Genomic DNA, 9,218 nt, shown 5'->3' with positions numbered 1-9,218 from the left:
AAGCAAGGGAAGTTTGTAAAGATCGTACCAAGTGGCGTTTTTTGGTCTCTGCTCATCTGAAAAGGCGTGATTTTATTTACGTAATTTAGCTGACCGACATCTTTTTTTCATAACCCTTATCACCAAGGGGTATGAAAACATAGCCAATTCTCAGACCTACTCAATATGCTCACAAAATTTCATGAGAATCGGTTAAGCCGTTTCGGAGGAGTACGGGAACGAACATTGTGACACAACTTTTTAACGTTAAGCTTTCTTTAAAATGCATCACAAACCCAAAAATATTCTTATTAATATGTATTTACGCATTAAATAGTATAAAAATAAATGTATTATTATTAAATAATAAGACCTTGGTTCGTGAACTGTTCTTGAAGTCATGATCAAGGTTGTTAGAAAGAGAGGGTAGATGAATAATCAGCTGTTTGGTAGGAGTGAGCGAGTAAGAGATAGTTTTGGTATTCGGAAGATGAAAATCGTTATTTGACTTTGGAATTACACTTATTATGCAGAGCAAAGAAATACATGATCTATCTTATTATTGCTATCTGTGAATAAAATAAATATCTATAAATGTTTATGCTCTAAGGGTGAAGGAAAACATCATAATTAAAACTTATAAATAAATAAATAAATTTAACCCATTAATGTCCCACTGCTAGGCAAGGATCTCCTCCCGTAATGAGGGAGGGGTTAGGCCTTGAGTCCACCACGCTGGCCAATATTGATGTATATTTTATAAATGGGTCATTAAACTCATTAACACAAAAAAGTATCGTTAATAATCGTCATGAAAAAATCGAATCCACTACACTTTTTTTAAAGATCGATAAAGAATCATCATTTAAAAAATTTCGATTGTTTAGTTACTGTATATTTTGTAAAAAATATCAATTTTAGATGTTATTGAAGTAGGAAATATCTAGCTCATTATACTAGATGTTAATCAAATAAATATAGGGATCTTTTTGTTAACCCACGATGATTATAACGCCTGACATTTATAACATAGCAATATGTCACGTCCCGTCACTAGTTTAATAATTGAATTTTGATAAGGCGCTTTATTTAACTAACTTGATAAGAAATAAATTACTATTATAATTAAGTATTAAATTACATAAGTATTTAATTTTATATATAAACTGCAGTAGGTACTCATAACCGGTGGTCCTGTTTGACAAGATGTGAATGAGACAAGTGACGTTTTCTGGCCACTGCTTAGCCCTATGGGAAAAGGCTTGAATGTATGTATGTATAATGAACAACCATACAAAGCTAGAATACAATGCAAAGTCTCAATCCTAATAATCATAAGAAAATATTTTTTCTCTTAACCTCTCTTTTTGCGTTTTGCAAAAAACATGACAAGCAAGTGGACTTTATAGTCCAAAAATACCTTATCTCTTTTCAAATAACCTTTTTAGAAAGATACTCAACAATGAATAATAACTTTATAAGATTTTGGACATTATACGACACTTAAATTTTCAATAAAAGGTTGACGACCGTAATTACACGGCCCGGGATCGAACCCACAGCTACACAAAGACATTCCCACATACCCCACGCAAACCTACCTTGTAACCAATACATTTATAACGATAATTCAAATCATTTTTACACTTTCAAAAAAATGGCCGATGCAGGTACTTTTTGGAGTTCCGCAGTACACAGTATTTTTTGTGTTTAACCTAGTGTCTATTTACAATACTAATATACTAAAGCATATTTGCTAATACCTCAAAAATAACACTCAAATCTGAGTAACACTCATCGTATGGTTAGTGAACCTAGTGTCAAAGTAGTGTAAGTGTTAGTCGTGAACTGTAGTTATGTTAAACAACAAGCGTGACTTGTATCACGGAGACGCTCAGCTCAAACACTGCATCTAAAATTCTAAACTTAACTTCCATGAACACGTAAAGAAAATCTGTAAAGAGGCGAATAAGTCGTTAGGTTTTATAATGAGAACTTCATCTCAATTTCAAAATGTTCACGCAATAAAACTACTCTACAATGCATACGTACGCAGTAAACTAGAGTATAACGCAATAGTATGGAATCCACATGAAAAATTGTATAGTGTTATGATAGAAAAAATCCAGCGTAAATTTGCCCGCTATGTCTATAAACGTGTGCATGGATATTACCCATATTTGTATCCCTCGATGTTCGTTTCAGGAATGACTGGCATGGAAACTCTAGAGCTTAGGCGTAAATTTGCTCATATGATGCATTATTTCTTGTTGTTAAATAACAAGATAGACAATCCATCGGTACGTGAGTCAATTCACTTTAATGTGCCCGATCAGTACATGCGAGGTGTAGGAAGACGCCAGCATCGTCTATTCGCCTGTCCGCCATCATGGCGCTCGGCACATGCCACCAACAGTCCTACAGGGATGGCTATAACTCTATTAAATGCATTCCTACAAACCAATCCAAATGCAGACATATTTGCAGACAGCAATACGAGAATGATTTCAAGTATATCTATATATTTAAATAATAATATTATATAAGTTGTGATAATATATTTTAAGTCTGATTTATGGTGTGTGTATTGTTTATAAGGTATTGTTATTTTTGATTTGTTATTGTTTGTGCTACTTAGTATAGTATATTATAAAATGTTGTATGTAACTTAGAATAACATATAAGCGCTTTGGTGAACACTGTAAGCTTGTACTGTTTAATAAATAAATAAATAAATCTACATCTATTATGTAATGTCCTCAAAATAACAATCTATCGTATTTTTCTCTTTCTTATCCCTTTACTGTACCACTGCTGGGCAAGGGTCTCTTCCTGTGCGAGGGAGGGGTAAGGACTTTAGTCCTTTCCAGAATAAATAGACAAAAATAATTATTTTTTAAAAAGAAGCTATCTACATTATCTTAACATATCATTCTGCAATAATAAAAGTCGAAATATTACAGAAAATACTATTGAGAAATTTTATATCAAAATTTTCGCGTCAGAATGTTCGTTTCCGTACTCCTCTGAAACGGCTTGACCGATTCTCATGAAATTTTGTGAGCATATTGAGTAGGTCTAAGAATCGGCCAACATCTATTTTTCATGCCCCTAAGTGACACTATTTTTAAAAAAATTATATGACTAAACAACGTTTGCCGGGTCATCTGAATATAATTTTTAATGTACAGAACCGTTTCAAACACCAGTAATTTCGTTCCTTACTATTATTTTTTCTATAAAATCGTGGCCACATAGCATTGTGTACAAGTAACAGGTAGAATCATAATAATCTATTGAAAGACGGCGGCCATTTTTTTTTTGACAGCGCGCCTTTAGAACCGCGAATGTGATGTCAACAAACATTTTGGCGGGAATTTTTTGAGGTTATATTGATTAATTTTGTTTCTTTGTTTTATTGAGAATAGTTTAGATTAGGTGACAATTATTATTTATTTTAGTAACGTATGGTTAATGGTCGACCTAGTGTCAAAGTTGTTCAAGCACAGGCCTTTGACGTAGCTTAACGACTGTTATCTTAATTGACAACAATTGGGATTGGCTTTTTACATGCCTTCCGAAGCACGGAGACGCGACGCTGAGTTCAAGTACCGCTATGCGATCACCCATCTATAGAATAACCGCGCCGAGCATTGCTTAACGTATCAGAAACATATTTGAGATTTTTTTTTCATAAATTTGCTGTGTTCTCATCTAGCAGGTAGCTTATCTTACAGATACCCGTAAGCTATTAGTAAGTATTCCTTCGAAATTTCTTATAATTTATCATAACATCACATTCGTCATTTTGCGTCCCAAACCAATACAGTTAAGGACGTCATTGTTATTTTTTTCACTGGCAACAAAACTTAACAAAACGCTCCTTCAATGCAAAAGGGCCACAACTCAAAAAAAAATGAAAATCGTTTTATTGCAAAAATGACACCTGAACCGACTATATTTTATAGTAAAAAAAAACCCCCATCATTTTTGCTTATATTATGGCTGCACTGACTTACTGCCCTTTTTGCATTAGCTCACTTTGACAGATAATGTCAGTGCAAAACAGCCACTTTGTGAGTTGCGCCCGGAGATTCAACGAAAATGCTTGTCAGTTGCGTGAAAAAGTGCCACAATTCAAAATACGTCTGTGTTGGGTGCAAAATTTCAAGTTAATGTGATTATATTTTACAATACAAAACTGCCATATTTTGGAAAACGTCCTTTTTGCATTCTAACTATAGTATTTGTTACCATATTTTGTAATACAAAAGTGCCATATTTCTGAAAACGACCGTTTTGCATTCAAACACTAGTATTTTTTATTATATTTTGTAATATAACAGTAGCATATTTTGAAATACGTCCCTTTTGCATTAAATTATTGTGGAATAAATAATTATTTTTAGCATGCTATAATGGGAAGGCCATGAATATGGCCGTTTGGCATGATAATAATTTTAGCTTTCTTTAAAATTTTCGAAATAAAATTTAACATTTTGGTGCAGGGAAAGGCAAGGGGGGACCCTTCCCTTTCAAATCGCCCTTTTAGCGGCAAGATCCGACTAGTCCTTTTCAAATGCGTCTAGGTCATCCCGCCATCTCCGTTTAGGTCTCCCGCGTCTGCGATGACCATCCTCTGGCATCCAGTTGGTAGATATGCGGGCCCACCTTTCCGGATGCATGCGGATAATGTGGCCGGCTCAGTTCCATTTCAACCTGGCGGTCTTCTTCCCTAAATCGGCTATGCGAGTTTGGGAGCGCAGTATAGAATTTTGGACGTGATCTGTTCTTTATACATCTGATATACTACGCTCCATTTCTCTCTGGCAAACCTTCGGTTTCTACTTTTGGATTTTCCGTAAGGGACCATGTTTGGGCACCGTAGGTTAGGACGGGTAGCATAAACATTTCGACGAGCTTCCGCTTTAGTGACAGTGGAAGGTTACCTTTCATTAGCTCTTTCATGGAACAGGAGCTCTTCCAGGCACTTGTGACACGTTTGTCCAACTCTTTGTCCCGTCGGTTGTTAAAAGAGGTTATCTGGCTCAAGTAAGTGGTAAGTGGACTCGTCGACATAGTGTATGACGTGCCCGCCTACCTCGACCCTACGTTTTGTGTTGTTGGTCATAACCTGGGTTTTTGTACGGTTCTTACTTAGTCCAATCTGAAGGCTTGCCATGCTCAGATCTTTGAGCATTGATTCGAGTTCCAATGCAAAGGAAGAGAAGAGGACAATGACGTCTGCAAAACGAAGGTTTGTTAACTGTTTGCCACTAACAACAATGCCTTTTGATTGAGGCTCCTGAAAATTTTTTCGAGGGTGCTGGTAAGTAATTTGGGAGATAACAGGTCTTCCTGTTTCACGCTTCTTTGGATTTAGAGAGATTGTTGTATATTGCTTTGATGAGTTTGATGTATATGTAGCTTCGATTATACATAGTATCTTTAAGAAGGTCTTGGTTATGGAGTGATGATTCTATGGCGGAATGACTGATGCTGCCAAAAGCTTTGGAATAATCCACGAATGCTAAATATAAAGGGTTTATTAAACTCATAAAACTTTTCTATTATCTTATTTCTTTAATACTCTTGCTGCACTCAGTCTACCCATTGATTGATGATGATGATTGATGTTTAATTTTACTGAATAATGAAAGTTACGCACAAAGTTGATCTCTATTATATTACTTACTTATTAATAAGTAAAGATTTTTTAACTTAGATTGTTTAATACAATGTTTTCCTGGTGTCTATTCACTTATGGTTTTATATAGTAATAAGATTTAACTTTTTGATACGGATTTTTACCAAAAAATGTACAATAAACCATTTTTATTTGCAAAACTGTGTTTAATTTTTGACATATTTATCATGATATTGGTTCAAATTTTGAATGCAAAACGGACTTATATGCTTTTTTTTCTTAATAGGTAACAGATATTACAAAGTTTATATTGTAGATAGATAGAGCTAAAAAATACGCTTCTAATGATATATTAACATCTTATATTTAATTAATAAATATATAAAATATTTAAAAAAAACAGTTTCAAAAATTTGTTTTGGCTGTCCTGTAAAATTTATAGTTTTCGATTTGTGTCCCTTTTGTATTCAAGGAGCGAAAAGATCACCTGATTTTATAAATGGCAAGTTTTATAAAAATCAAAAGTGTAGGCTCATGTTGATTTATAGTCAGCCTAATCGTTCAGGAATGTCTTTTACGGTCATTGCCGACATATTGGGTGTGGGAATAAAAAAAAACCTTTTGTGCAATTTTTCAAATCAGCTGTTTTGTCATGTTAAAGTTAATCGTAGTGGTCAACCTAGTGTCAAAGTAGTGTAAGTGTTTGTGGTGAACTGTTGTTATGTTAAACAACAAGCGTGACTTGTATCACGGAGACGCTCAGCTCAAACACTGCACCTACATCTACGTAATGTACAAGTTAAGCTGTGTATTGCAAAATTACAGTAAATTTTACTTAATGAATGACGGAGATGTAACATTCAACGATGTCCTTCCCTCCCATCACACGCACTCCTTGTATTTTTTCAACCCATTACTGTCCCACTGCAGGACAAGGATCTCCTTCCAAATAAGGGGTAAGGGTTAGGCCTTCAGTCCACCACGCTGACCAAGTGCGGGTTGGGGACTTAGTTGCCCTCAATAAATGTATCTAACAAATTTTTAGGCATGCAAGGTTGCATGATGTTTTCCTTCACCGTTGGAACAAGTGATAATTATTTCTAATACACACATATAACTTGGAAAAGTCATTGGTGTGTTGCCTCGGGTTGGAACCTGCGACCACTTGAGTGGGAGGTACCAACTTAAACCTCTCGGCTATCACTGTATACGTTTTTTTATTCATTACTAGCTGACCCGCGCAACTTCGCTTGCGTCACATAAGAGAGAATGGGTCATGATTTTCCCCGTTTTTGTAACAGTTTTAACTGTTACTCTGCTCCTATTGGTTGTAGCGTGATGATATATAGCCTAGAGCCTTCCTCGATAAATGGGCTATCTAACACTGAAATAATTTTTCAAATCGGACGAGTAGTTCCTGAGATTAGCGTGTTCAAACTAACAAACAAACAAACAAACTCTTCAGCTTTATAATATTAGTATAGATTTGAATACTCACTTCACTTGGAACACTCCTTTGACATCTCACGATCACTTGCGTGGGAGTTAAATTCTTAAACCACTCAACTGTCTTTTTTAAAATTCTCCAAACTCACTAACCGTGTAAGTTTTCAACCAGTTCTTAGAACTTTGTATTACACATGGGCGTTTTAAATCTATTATGTAGTAAAGATCGGGGCAGGAAACGGTTAGGAGACCACCAATGACATCGCAAAAAAATTTATTTCGCAATTTTACAAGTGATAGGATGAATGATTAATTATCTGTGCCGATGCTGTTTTGGCGGGAAATTTACTATAGAAATTTCTATGTTTTTTTAGTTTATGAAAATAGTCTCGTTGGCGCTTTCGGTTGCAGACGCAGTAAAAAGTCCCAATAAAGTGACAAATAGTTTTATTTTTTCAATATAATTTTCAGTAAAATTCGACCATCATCATAGCAAAATGTATCAATGTGTGGATTTTTATTGCTTTTTCCTCGATATAATATTCCTGAATTTTAATGATATTCGCTACATAGAGATGACGCTTTCTGTTTCTTCACTGGATATTAGATCATGCGTTAGTTTATTAGTTAGTTTCAAAATAAATCCGTTAAAACATTGCCAGCTTAAAAAAACAAACATTCAGTATGACCAACAGGAAAGCAAGTTTTCCCGCGAATTCTCGCATTGCACATCGTTCAGTATTTACATAAATTTAAAGTAAATAGTAAAAACGCTTTCGCGAATTTCTGGACGGATGCGAAAATTTACACGTTCCATTAGCCCGCACTTTACTAAGAAGGCCTAGGTTTGTTCCTGTGTGTACCTTTTTCATAATGCTTTAGCTAAAGTTTGAGAACTTAGTAGAGCTTTGAGACTCACTATTTATCTATATATCATAAATTAAACAACTCACACACGGTCATTTGATTCCAAACTAAGCAGAGCTTGTACTGTAGCCAAATAACTGATAGTTGATACTTAAATACATATTTATATGGTTGAACCAACTAGATTATAAATTGTAATTCTGTGTATTTATGAAATAAAGTATCTGTATCAAACAGGTGACCGTCAGCTGCAGACTGCGGGTCACTGATCTATACTAATATTATAAAGCTGAAGAGTTTGTTTGTTTGAACGCGCTTATCTCAGGAACTACTGGTTCGATTTGAAAAATTATTTCAGTGTTAGATAGCCCATTTATCGAAGAAGGCTATAGGCTATATATGCTCGCGCTGCGACCAGTAGGGGCATGGTACCAGTGAAAAATGTTACAAAAACGGGGAAAATTATGATTCTCTTATGTGACGCATGCGAAGTTGCGCGGGTCAGCTAGTGTTATATATTCTGTATGTTGTATACCTCCAGCCGCGAACCTTGCATACAAGACTCTTTACTAAATTGTTGAACAGTCACGTCAGAACTAAATCTATCCGATAATACTCTTTTACAGAAGCCTCCATTCATGTTTTGTCAATGGCCGTTTTGTGCCCACTTACAATTTTAATACTATAGTGAGAATTCCATCGGCATGTTTGTGAAATATTTGAAATTATTGTGCTCAATGGATATCCGGTGAAGTGGTTACTTATTGTGTTACTTAGAAGAATTTCGAGTGGATAACAAAGGTTTGAGAATGTGAGAATATGTTTGTATTTCATAATGTTTCGTGATCTAACTGTAGATTATTTGGCCTTACATGCTTTCAAATTTTCTCGAGAGATATACCTACTTACATATCTTAAACAAAATATAGTTACCTCATCAAAAACATTATGTTAAAATCTAGTCAAGTCTCTATGGGGCTGCTTGTTTATCTCTAAATAGTATTGAAACCTTTCAATGAAGTTGAGTTTAAAATAATCGTCACCGTATTTTTTTTTTTATGTAAGCAGATTTTTTTTGTACAGGACATAAAGGGAGTTCGCACAGAACCGAGAGGTTTGAATAGATAAACGGGAGGTCTTTGCTCTGCAGTAGTACACAAAAGAATATATATGAAAATGAAAAAAAAAACGTTTATTATGACAAAATAAAAACATTACTTTTAACTTTTATCTTACAACTACTGAGATCTGAGAGAGATACAATTGTTAACATTCCCAG

Source organism: Anticarsia gemmatalis, chromosome 30 (assembly GCF_050436995.1).
Source record: "Anticarsia gemmatalis isolate Benzon Research Colony breed Stoneville strain chromosome 30, ilAntGemm2 primary, whole genome shotgun sequence".
Lineage (NCBI taxonomy): Eukaryota > Metazoa > Arthropoda > Insecta > Lepidoptera > Erebidae > Anticarsia > Anticarsia gemmatalis.
The sequence above is the reverse complement of the archived record's forward strand: the minus strand, read 5'-3'. Positions refer to the sequence as shown.